Raw genomic sequence first — 13,232 nt, 5'->3', positions numbered from 1 at the left:
TTTGTGGTTAGTGGAGGTTTTTGTGCAGCTGCTCCACTGTCTTTAGTCACTGTGTGTCGAGCACAGAAGTGAACAGCAGAGTCTCCTGCTGCTAGGCTGCTGACCTCAAGGTACTGAGTGCTGCTGGGAAAATCTTCAGTCATGGTGAAGCGGCTTTGAAAGGAGCTGCCATAGATAGCAGAGTTTGAACCTGCGTCCATCCTCCCAACCCACTCCAGAGCTTGTCCTGGCCTCTGTCTGATCCAGTGAATAAAATAATCTGTCATTTTAAAACCAGATGTGATACATGACATCTTCACTGTCCCTCCAGGTCTTTGCACCTGAGAGGAGGACTGCTCCAGTTTGATCTCACTCCAGACTCCTGTAAGTAAATCATGTTTGCTCATTATCCAACATTTTACCAAAGAAATAAAAAAAACAAGTAAATCAGAATAGATTTTCTCACCATGAATAGTAACTAAAAATAATAAACTCCAGATAATTGTCCTTTCCATTATTTGAGAGACACTGTCAGTGCTTTCTGATCTGAGTGTTTCAGAAACATATAACACTTCTCTGGTGTTCTGCAACAAGTCGCTGATGGTGTGTTTTAAAGAGAGGAAGAGTTTGCATCGACCTCCCTCTACAGATTCAAAAAGGAACATGTGACATCAACATTTCCATAAGCAGAGTATCTCTACTGTAAGGGAAACTTCTGAAGCAATGGAGTGTCAGGACTCAGAGAGACACGAGGAGAGTTGACAAGACATGTGGTGTGTCACGAGTTGACACAGCGGTTGCCAAACCAATTCTGAAGAACTCCTTCTGTAGCTCGAGGTTTTAACTAGTTCGGAGTGTAATCAACATTCTTTATCAGTGAGACTAAACATTATGGACCCTGAATCTAACTAGAGCTCTCGTCCATAGAAAAGAACGTGCGCCAGGGAACCTACGTCCCTGAACAGTAAACTATCTCATGTCAGCTTGTGCTCTGTCATAGACTGGCAACAACAATGCGCCCAAGCTGCTTTTCCTTAAGAGAGATAGCAGCAATACCCAAGGCCGTAGACCTATGCCATGAAAACAAAGAAACACAACAAATAAGTTCTATATTTAACAGGCACCACAAGGCACACAACTAATGTAGTATGAATTCAATTGGTCATATGTGTTTTGCATTTGTGCAAAATGAAGCTTCTCTCAGTCTCTTCTATACTGATCTTAGCTGCAGTGGAAGGGAAATAATATTACACAGACATTTAAATACATTTTGTAATGAACTTATCAGAGAGTGAGGTGTGTATCATTGTTCACATTTATACTCTGTGTGGTTGAGTCACATGGTTGCTGAGTATTTGTGCAGGTCTGCTGGTGGTTTGTGTCACTGTGGGTAGACGTACACAGTAATACACAGCTGTGTCTGCAGGCTGCACACTCTGTCCTGTTAGAGTCACTGTTGCAGCAGAAGAGTCTCTGCTGTAGCTGAACTTGTTCTTTAGAGGATATCATGATTCTACTATAGAAAGGATATATTATATGATCAGACACCTTTAAAACAAACTTATGGTCTTACCATCCCTTTTAGATGTTATACCTACAATGATATACAGTATCAGTGATTGTAATGTCAGATTGTTTAAATTGGTGAAAACCCTTTCTGTTGAATTAAGTTAAGAATATTTCTATGACATCTCAGTACTCTTTTCCTCTTTACTGTAACAGTGAGCTGGTGTTGAGATCATTTCTGGTCTGAGGGCTCCTCCTCTGGTGGCTTCATGTTACAAGTGTTCAGGCTCTGAGGGGTTTTTGTTCAGCGCTACTGATGGTGTGTGTCACAGTGTGTCTCTGGCACAGTAATACACAGCAGAGTCTCCAGGCTGCATGCTCTGTCTGTTCAGAGTCACTGTGTTGCTGGAAGAGTCTAAGTCGATACTGAACTTGCTCTTCAGTGAATCTTTGTAGTATGTAGTTGAACCTTGTCTCATTCCTATCCACTCCAGTCCTTTCCCTGCAGGCTGTCTGATCCAGGCTGTGTAGTAGCCGCTAACAGAATAAGAGACCTGACAGGTGATGGTCAGACGTTGACCTGGCTGCACAGTCACAGAGGCTGGCTGTATCAACTGCTCACACTTCACACCTGTGGAGGGAAACATGATGAATAGTGAGCGAGGTTAATAACAGTGAGCAGTCAGTGTGAGCGTTCTGTCAGTGTCTCTGCCTCAGTGAGACTCACAGGATCCAGCAGCCAGCAGCAGCAGCAGAGCTACAGAGAACATGGTTGGTGTTGAAGGTGACCTGATGGAGCTTCTCTTCTTCTGCTGCAGCTGACAGCATGATATCAAGTCTTTATAGCAGACTGTGAGGAAGTTCACTTTGCATAGAGAGGGACACTGACAGGCTATAAAAGAGGGACGGACTGTCCTTACTCGAGTTGTCTTTTGGATTTGTGGTTGGACAATTATAAGGATACATTTTAAGTTACTTATCACTAACTTTTATTTAAACTTAAATAAGATGTAATCATTTATTCTGCTCAGCAAAACCCTAACCCACATACTGGATACATCATGCATAAGTCTATTCAGAATAATTAATAATAATTCAGGATCAGAATCAGAATCAGAATACCTTTATTAGTCCCATGGAGGGGAAATGTGCGTAGTTCCAGCAGGAAAAAGAGCCACAGACAGCTTAATGTTACGTATGTTAAATATGTGACATGTATTAAAAAAAATACTAAGTTATGATATACTAAAAAATATAATAAAAAGTCACATAATTTAAACAAATACACATCCTGTAACAGTTCTGAGGATTTAGCAGCCAGGTATATATTACACAGTTATTAACGGCATTTATATATTGCACATATTGCACATAGTTTGTTAGTATTTAGCAGCAACATTAATAATGTAATATTTGTTGTGTCATGATATTGGAAAGATTCCAAATCTCACATTAACAGTGTCAGAAAACTGTGGTAATAATGAGGGGATTTTGTACAGGTGCTCAACCAGCTTCAGTCACTGTGTGTCTCGAGCACAGTAATAAACAGCAGAGTCTACAGCCGTCAGACTGCTCATCTGCAGATACACCTGCTGTCTGTTGTTGTCTCTGGAGATGGTGAACCGGCCTTTCACTGACTCAGAGTAGTAGATGGTGCTACTGGTAGTAGGGTGGATCAAAGCGATCCACTCCAGTCCTTTTCCAGGAGCCTGTCTGACCCAGGCCATCCAGTGGCTACTGAATGTGAATCCAGAGGCTGTACAGGTCAATCTGTGAGATTCTCCAGGCCTTTTAGTCACTGAATCAGATTCTGTCAGAGTCTGACCATCAACACCTGTAAAGAGGATAAAAACACATCTGGTGAAATAAACTGTTGACACAATTAGAAGCTGTGTTAGATAAAGATCAGTAAAGATGTTGACCTGCCCAGCAGACAGTGAGCAGCAGCAGTCCTGTCCTATAGTCCATCATGTTAAACTGTGTGTCCTCTGTCCTCTGTCCTCCTCTCTGCAGTCACATAAGTAGAGGAGGAGATATCTGAGTTTTGCATTGACTCCTCCTATAGCTAAGTGTGTGTGTCTTTTTCAGATTAATTTTGCAAGGCCATTGATAAAGCGCCAACAAGTAGACTTGATGTAAAGTATGAGGAAACCCTCTCCTTGCTTTATAGATTGAGGGGTAGTCTAAACTCAATAAAACAACTAAAATGCTCCCATCTTACTTGTTTATTTTCATCTGTTAAAGAGAGAACAATAAAACAAACAGCATTTGTCCTGCATAGAAATCATGGTCTTCTTGAAAGATGCAGATTTTTCCTGTACCACTGCTTGAAGAAAATGTCTAAAAACTGGCAGTATATTTGGGAGTTGACTTTATAGTACTTTGTAATAATACCAGCCCATACCAGAACCCCTCCTCCACCTTACTGGCATCAAAGTAGAGCTCTGGGCCCGTTACTGATCCAGCCACGGACCATCTATCTGGTCCGTCAAGAGTCACTCTCATCTCATCAGTCCATGAAACCTTTGGAAAATCTGTGTTTAGATATTTCTTGGTCCAGTCTTGACATTTTATCTTATGTGTCTTGGTCAGTTGTGGTCGGGTTTCAGCCTTCCTAACCTTTATTGTCTCTGAGCACTGAACATCTTGTACTTCTGGACACTCCGGGTAGGTTTCAGTTCTTGAATATGACAGCACTCGAGGATTAGGGCTTCCTGGTAGCTTCACGTTTGATTCTTCGCAAATCTTTGGCAGTTCTTTTGCGTCTTTTTCTCAATACGTTTCTTCTGACCCCGTTGACCATTTGCACCAAACGTTTGAAGGTTCTGTGATTACGCCCAAATATCTTAGCAATCTCAAGAGTGCTGCATTCCTCTGAAATACTTTTTACAGTTTTGACTTTTCAGAGTCAGTTAAATCTCTTTTTTGACCCATTTTGCAAGAGACAAAGGAAATGGCTTCTAATTGTTCACACCGTGATATAGGCCACACCCTCCCTCTTTAGACATCACCTGATTTTAATCTCAATGAGACTTTTACCTGGTTAAATAACGGAGATATATATATATATATATCTATATATATATATATCTATATATATATAGATATATATAATATATATATATATATAGATATATAGATATATAGATATATATAGATTCATATATATATATATATATATATATATGTATATATATGCTTAAATCCAATAAGCATTCAAGTTTATTCAGCTTGGGGTTACAAAATATGCATACAAATTATGATATGGTCAAAATACTCACTTCAAACAGATAAAGCTTCCCTGATGATAATGTTTATGATATAATGATGATTGGTGTACAATCAGCAAAGTAAAAAGATGTGTATTAATGTAATCAAAGTGAGCATTCATTAATGTATTTCTAGAGATACATGGGCACAGTTTAACCATACTGAATCAGATAAACAGCTGCGTTGTTTGAAATGGGACATTTTATATTATCTGTGATACATTATGTTGGAGGCACAAAAGACACAAAAATACATATTTCCTTCAAAACATACAAATGATCTGTTTGAATTCACTATATTTCCTTAGGTTGCAACTGAATTAAACATTGCGTCAAATGAGATGAAACAGGATGTCAATATTCAGTTACTCAGTATTTCAATATAAAGTGAATGCTCTCATGGGTGGTGGTAAATAGAGGAAGTAGTTTGTGTACGACTCTCCTGTTACTGTCTCTCACTGTGTGTCTCTGGCACAGTAATACACTGCTGTGTCCTCGGCCTTCAGACTGTTCATCTGCAGATACACTTTACTGCTGGAGTCATCTCTGGAGATAGTGAATCTTCCCTGGACCGACTGAGAGTAATAGGTAGAAGTAATCTGTATATAAGCGATCCACTCCAGTCCTTTCCCAGGAGCCTGTCTGATCCAGTGCATGCTGTAGTCACTGAATGTGAATCCAGAGGCTGTACAGGTCAATCTGTGAGATTCTCCAGGCCTTTTAGTCACTGAATCAGATTCTGTCAGAGTCTGACCACCAACACCTGTCAAGAGGATAAAAACACATCTGGTGAAATAAACTGGTGACACAATTAGAAGCTGTGTTAGATACAGATCAGTAAAGATGTTGACCTGCCCAGCAGACAGTGAGCAGCAGCAGTCCTGTCCTATAGTCCATCATGTTAAACTGTGTGTCCTCTGTCCTCTGTCCTCCTCTCTGCAGTCACATAAGTAGAGTGGGAGATATCTGAGTTTTGCATTGACTCCTCCTTTCTGATTGAACATTGTCCTCTTTTAAGAGTATTTTATGTTAAAAACATTATCTCTACAATTTTAATTTGTTAAACATTTCTTATTGGGCTAAAAGTCATTTTGTAACATTTAAATATTTGTATGTAATTCAGATTTGTCAAACGAAACAAACAAATAACGGATTTTATTTACTGTTCATTAAAATAAAGGTATTATTAACATTATTATCATTAAAAAATGTTTTCAGTTAATTTAGTAAATAAATCACTTTTCAGGTTTTTTCTACATCTCATGTCTTTAACATTTATATTTTTAATCAACGATGACGTTGTGTGTCAAATAAAGAACAGCATTTTTATTTTGGAAAGAAACTCTGACATCCAACCATTTTTTGTTGTGTTTTGGTCGTAGATGTAGTGTTTAATATTTGTTAATAAATAGTGTGAACAATATTCTTTGAGCTGAAATTGGTTGTAAAGAAACTTAAATTTAGAGCAAACAATTCAATTACTGAAAATATATAATTATGGATACTTGAAAAGGCTGATGATTAACAATTTAAAGAAGTGTTATACATTTTTTTATTCTGGGAATACATACAGTAATGTATCAGTGATTATAACCTCTAAATGTTTAAACTGATGATGTAACAGTGAGCTGGTGTTGAGATCATTTCTGGTCTGAGGGCTCCTCCTCTGGTGGCTTCATGTTACAAGTGTTCAGGCTCTGAGGGGTTTTTGTTCAGCTCTACTGATGGTGTGTGTCACAGTGTGTCTCTGGCACAGTAATACACAGCAGAGTCTCCAGGCTGCACGCTCTGTCCGTTCAGAGTCACTGTGTTGCTGGAAGTGTCTAAGTCGATACTGAACTGATGATGATGATGATGGTGGTGGTGGTGGTGGTGGTGGTGGTGATGATGATGATGATGATGATGATGATGATGATGATGATGATGATGATGATGATGATGATGATGAGACGTGAGCTCCTGATCTCCTTTAATCTCCACTGACAGTCTCATGTGAAGGCCTTATAACTGTATCACAATGGAGATTACTGAGTTTGCATAGAACCAAACACATTACATATGAATATGAGTCGGACTGTAGATAGAAAATGGAGCCTGTTATTGTTACTAATACAAGAATACAATCAACTCAGTGTTTCAAGAGTCTGGAATCAACTTTGTATACTTTGTTTTTGCAAAAACAGATCATTAAATTGGTTTTGATGATTGTTACACCAGGTCTTGTCGAAACTTTTATTCCATATTCAATATTAATTACTAAACAAAACAGCACACCTGAAATGTATATTTAAATACTTTATTAAGGGCAGGGAATTCGTTTTTTCTGTATGTTTTTCAAATCAGTGTTATAAGTGTCACAGACAGAGTGACATTGTTATTATTGTCCTTAGAGTATAAAACAAAAACACTTATGATCTTTTTATTTGAGTGGTTTACTAATGACAGTTAATTCTGTTTTTGCTATAGATGGTTTTATTTTTGTCCTTTTCTCATGAGAAGAATTTGAAGAGTTGTTAATGTACCTACATCAGTAGTTATGTTATATCATTAGATAATTTAATAGTGAAAAAGGGACGCCTTTAAAAAATATGAGCAATGCAATAAATGTAGTTAAGGATCTGTTTAATGTTCAAGTGGTGGGATTGAACAGAGGAAGTAGTTTTTGTACGACTCTCCTGTTACTGTCTCTCACTGTGTGTCTCTGGCACAGTAATACACTGCTGTGTCCTCGGCCTTCAGACTGTTCATCTGCAGATACACTTTACTGCTGGAGTCATCTCTGGAGATAGTGAATCTACCCTGGACCGACTGAGAGTAAGACATAGGAGTACTCTGAGTGTGTATCCAGTTCCATCGTGAGCCTCCAAAGTTGAATCCAGATGTTGTGCAGGTGAGTCTGTGAGATTCTCCGGGTTTCCTAACTCAGTTATGGTCTGACCTTCAGCGACAGACAAAAAAAACAGAGCAACCACCAAGAGTGTTAGCTTTTCCTGAGCCATGTTCACACAGTTTCTTGTGTTTTCAAAAGCTTGAGTCCCTCTTTAAATATGAAGTAAACTTGATCCCTTTGAGAATTCATTTGACGATTAGCTCCTCCTACTTCACATTCTGCTTTAAAAGTCAAATTCAAGACTATACAAACAGAATTAAACATCATTTAAACTAGCGGCAAATAGTTATTTAAGGCAATTGTTGACAAAAATGAACTTTTGATTAAATTAAAATACTATAATTATATTTTTACAACTAAGGCTCCAGCAGATTTGTTTTCTTTAATTTGACTATAACTCCTATGCGTCATATACAAGCCTTCTAATCATTGTTTTAGTTGTAACAGTTCGAAACTAATTCAGAAGTTGATTGAATTATTTTTTTATTTGTTTTATTTTGTAACTGCAATGAAGGAAAGCATGATGGTCTAAATGTTTACTTGTGTTTGCTGCAGCTGGATGAAGACCTGGGTTTTGTTTATTTTTTTACTTTAAGAGGTTTCAGTATTCAAATAGTGGCAATTTGAGGACAGATACAGAGAAACTTGGAGCCTTAAGAGGACATGAACTACTAAGGAACTGAAACCTATTTGACAATGTGCAAAAACACATTCCTGCAGTGCATGAAAAATGCAAAACTAAATAAGTTAAAAGACGGAGGATCTCAGATTAGACCATTTTCTAAATGTTAGCACATAAATGCTTTTTATGGTTCAGCTGCTGTCTTCTCTAAAGAGACATTTTGATAAGGCTCTGTTCTGCAATAAACATGATAAATATATTTAGTGATTTCATTTCTACATTCAGATATCTGTTAAGAAATATTTTTTACAGTGTTTGGTGTAACTACTGTTGTGTCATGATATTGAAAGACTCCAAATCTCACATTAACAGTGTGAGAAAACTGTGGTAATAATGAGGGGTTTTTGTACAGCTGCTCAACCAGCTTCAGTCACTGTGTGTCTCGAGCACAGTAATAAACAGCAGAGTCTACAGCCGTCAGACTGCTCATCTGCAAATACAGCTGCTGTCTGCTGTTGTCTCTGGAGATGGTGAACCGGCCTTTCACTGACTCAGAGTAGTACTTGGTGCTACCGCCATTGCCGTTAAAAGCGATCCACTCCAGTCCTTTTCCAGGAGCCTATCTGACCCAGTTCATATGGTAGCTACTGAATGTGAATCCAGAGGCTGTACAGCTCAATATGTGAGATTCTCCAGGCCTTTTAGTCACTGGTTCAGATTCTGTTAGAGTCTGACCATCAACACCTGTAAAGAGGATAAAAACACATCTGGTGAAATAAACTGGTGAACCAATTAGAAGCTGTGTTAGATAAAGATCAGTAAAGATGTTGACCTGCCCAGCAGACAGTGAGCAGCAGCAGTCCTGTCCTATAGTCCATCATGTTAAACTGTGTGTCCTCTGTCCTCTGTCCTCCTCTCTGCAGTCACATAAGTAGAGGGGGAGATATCTGAGTTTTGCATTGACTCCTCCTTTCTGATTGAACATTGTCCTCTTTTAAGAGTATTTTATGTTAATAACATTATCTCTACAAATTTAATTTGGTAAAAATATGTTATTGGGCTGTAAGTCATTTTGTAACATTTAAATATGTGTATGTTATTCACATTTGTCAGATGAAACAAACAAATAATGGATTTTATTTACTGTTGATTAAAATAAAGGTATTAACATTATTGTCATTCAAAAATGTTTTCAGTTAATTTAGTAAATAAATCACTTTTCAGGTTTTATCTACATCTCATGTCTTTAACATTTATATTTTTAATCAAAAATGACGTTTTGTGTCAAATAAATAACAGAAAGGCATGCATTTCTTTTTTGGAAAGAAACTCTGACATCCAACCATTTTTTGTTGTGTTTTGGTCGTAGATGTACTGTTTAGTATTTGTTAATAAATAGTGTGAACAATATTCTTAGAGCTGAAATTGGTTGTAAAGAAACTTAAATTTAGAGCAAAACATTCAATTACTGAAAAATGTATAATACTTGTTACTTGAAAAGGCTGATGTTTAACAATTTAAAGAAGAGTCATGCATTGTTTGTTCTGGGAATACATACAGTAATGTATCAGTGATTATAACCTCTAAATGTTTAAACTGATGATGTAACAGTGAGCTGGTGTTGAGATCATTTCTGGTCTGAGGGCTCCTCCTCTGGTGGCTTCATGTTACAAGTGTTCAGGCTCTGAGGGGTTTTTGTTCGGCTCTACTGATGGTGTGTGTCACAGTGTGTCTCTGGCACAGTAATACACAGCAGAGTCTCCAGGCTGCACGCTCTGTCCGTTCAGAGTCACTGTGTTGCTGGAAGAGTCTACCTCAATACTGAACTTGCTCTTCAGTGAATCTTTATAGTATGTGGTGTATCCAGCAGCTCCCATTCCTATCCACTCCAGTCCTTTCCCTGCAGGCTGTCTGATCCAGGCTGTGTAGTAGCTGCTAACAGAATAAGAGACCTGACAGGTGATGGTCAGACGTTGACCTGGCTGCACAGTCACAGAGGCTGGCTGTATCAACTGCTCACACTTCACACCTGTGGAGGGAAACATGTTGAATAGTGAGCGAGGTTAATAACAGTGAGCAGTCAGTGTGAGTGTTCTGTCAGTGTCTCTGCCTCAGTGAGACTCACAGGATCCAGCAGCCAGCAGCAGCAGCAGAGCTACAGAGAACATGGTTGGTGTTGAAGGTGACCTGATGGAGCTTCTCTTCTTCTGCTGCAGCTGACAGCATGATATCAAGTCTTTATAGCAGACTGTGAGGAAGTTCACTTTGCATAGAGAGGGACACTGACAGGCTATAAAAGAGGGACGGACTGTCCTGTCTCGAGCTGTGTTTTGGACTTGTACTTGGACAACTATAAGAATAATAAGCGACTTATCACTAACTTTTATTTAAACTTAAATAAGATGTAATCATTTATTCTGTTCAGCAAAACCCTAACCCACATACTGGATACATCATGCAGAAATCCACTCTCGATACTTTCTGTCAAAATAAAAATAATGGTACAATATTGTTGTAAGAATGCCTGAAGTAAAATGTATATCTAAAAAAAGGGAAGTGAAATTCCACATCAGCTGTTGCTTTCATAGTGTGTTTAGAAAAGCTGTATTTTTCTCCTTACTGTCATCTGACTTTTTATCATTTACTGCCACCTGTTGGTACTAGTGATAATAAACAGTTAGAGGTTTTTGTAAAGCTTCTCTGCTTCCTTTAACCAGTGTGTGTCTCTGGCACAGTAATACACAGCAGAGTCCTCTGGCTTTAAGTTAGACAGCCTCAGATGCACCATGCTGTTGGTATCATCTCTACTGATTTCACGTTCCTCCACACTGCTGGCATATTTGTTGCTACTAGCCTCAGAGTAGCCGCTCCCTATCAACTCCAGAGGTTTTCCAGCAGGTTGTCTGACCCAGATAACACAGCAACTAAATGTGAAGCCAGATCCCCTGCAGGAGAGACTGAGAATCTCCCCAGGCCTCTTCACTACTGAAGAGGAAGGAACAGACTCCATACTCTGACCTGTACAACCTGATGAGATAAAAGAAGAGAAAGAGAACCAAAGAAGATAGTGAGATATTTTGAAAATCTTCTGGTATCACTGACTGACCTTCAGTGGAAGTTGTCTGATAAAAGATAAAACATCAAGAAGCAGGAGAGCTCACAGGGCAGAGAGAGAGCAACCAGCAGAAGAGAGAGAGTGTTGATCATCCTGAGACTGGAGATGTGACCTCTGATGCTCCACACAAAGTACAGAGCAGTCAGATAGAAGTACTCTGCACACACTGGAGATTTGCATCAGGGTAGCATGGGGAGGGAGGGGCTTCTGCAGGGACTGATATCATTAGTTCAAACCATTGAGTCCGACTGGATCAGATCAATAATGTTCATACCTGTGGAAACACAAATCAACATAATCTCAATCATTAATCAGCCCGCTCTGTGTTTCTGATGTGTTTATTAGTGAGATCTGCACCAGGTTGGTGACACCCATCTTAGATTCTTCAAAGACTGAACCTACAGGGTAACTTTGAGAGGATGTGTGTCTGACCCTCCTCCATATGGTCCCTCAGGGGTGCGTCCTCTGTCCCCTCTTCTTCTCTCTGTTCACCAATGGCTCTGTCATTCTATACATATCTCAAGATCTTGTTTTCAATATAATACTCGCGGAGGCCTGAGAAAAACATTTGGGGATCTCTACGTCATGTTGATCACTCAAATGTTTAATAAGCGTAAAGAATTATACAAAATACCCCCTAGCTTAACAGTCTCCAAAATAATGTGATTTTGATTAATATTTCAAACAAAGTCCTCATATTTATGTTTTATTCATTAAAAGCCATATAACACAGAGGAAGACAAACACATTTGGACATTAACAGTCTGCAAGGTTTTTGCATAGCTTCACTGGGGACTTCCACCAGTGTTGCCCTTTTGGGGTAACCTTTGTCTCTGACTTTATTTTAAAACACTAAAGACTTCTTGTGACAGAAGCACTGCATGGAGAAGTATTCACATCTTGTGTATAAGATATCCTGATTGAAGCTGCAAAATGACTTGCACTCTCTATTGGTTAATGCCACTGACAATGCAGAGGTTTTTGTACAGCTCTGTGGCTTCCTGTATCACTGTGTCTGTCGAGCACAATAATAAACAGCAGAGTCTTCAGACGTCAGGCTGTTCATCTGCAGATACACCTGGTCCACGTTGTTGTCTCTGGAGATGGTGAAGCGATTCTGGACTGACGTGGAATAATATTTATTATTTCCACTCGGAGCAGAAATGAAGGCAACCCACTCCAGTCCTTTTCCTTCAGCTTGTCTGATCCAGCTGATAGCAGCACCACTATCTGATATTCCTGCATATGTACAGGTCAGTTTGTGGGACTGTCCAGGGAGCTTTACCACCGCTTCAGACTCAGTCAGAGTCTGACTGCAAACACCTGGAGAGAAAAGCAGTTTGATCACAACAGAGCCAAACATAAAGCTAAGAAAAAGAAGAGTGCAGGAGTATGTGCTCACCAGAAATCCATGAAAGCATCAGAAACATTAAACATGTAGCTAAAGTCATAGTGGAAATGTGTTGTGTGTTCTGCAGTGGTTTGAGCTGAACTCTTCAGTTTGCTGTGAGATAAATAAAGATGGAAGAGATGGAGATTTGCATTGGCTCCTCCTCTCAGTGCTGAAAATGAAGAATATTTCAATTAATATTTAAATTCTGATGAAATGAACAATCTGCCTAAACCGTTTAGCTGTTTTATATAGAAACCATTCGTTATCAAACAAGACACACAGGAAGAAATGCTGAGATACTGAAATCTGTTTGAGGGAGAACTAAATGAACTCATGAATCTGCAGTGACTGCTGATCCAGATCTTAAAATGTTTGTTGTGTGTTTTAATGAAGCAACTTCTCAAAGGGAGAGAGTATAAACCTGTAGTTCAGTCCAGGGTCTGAGTGTGAGTTAAGAT

The sequence above is a fragment of the Notothenia rossii genome (genome assembly GCF_949606895.1).
Source record: "Notothenia rossii genome assembly, chromosome: 8".
In the NCBI taxonomy this organism is placed as follows: domain Eukaryota; kingdom Metazoa; phylum Chordata; class Actinopteri; order Perciformes; family Nototheniidae; genus Notothenia; species Notothenia rossii.
The sequence above is the reverse complement of the archived record's forward strand: the minus strand, read 5'-3'. Positions refer to the sequence as shown.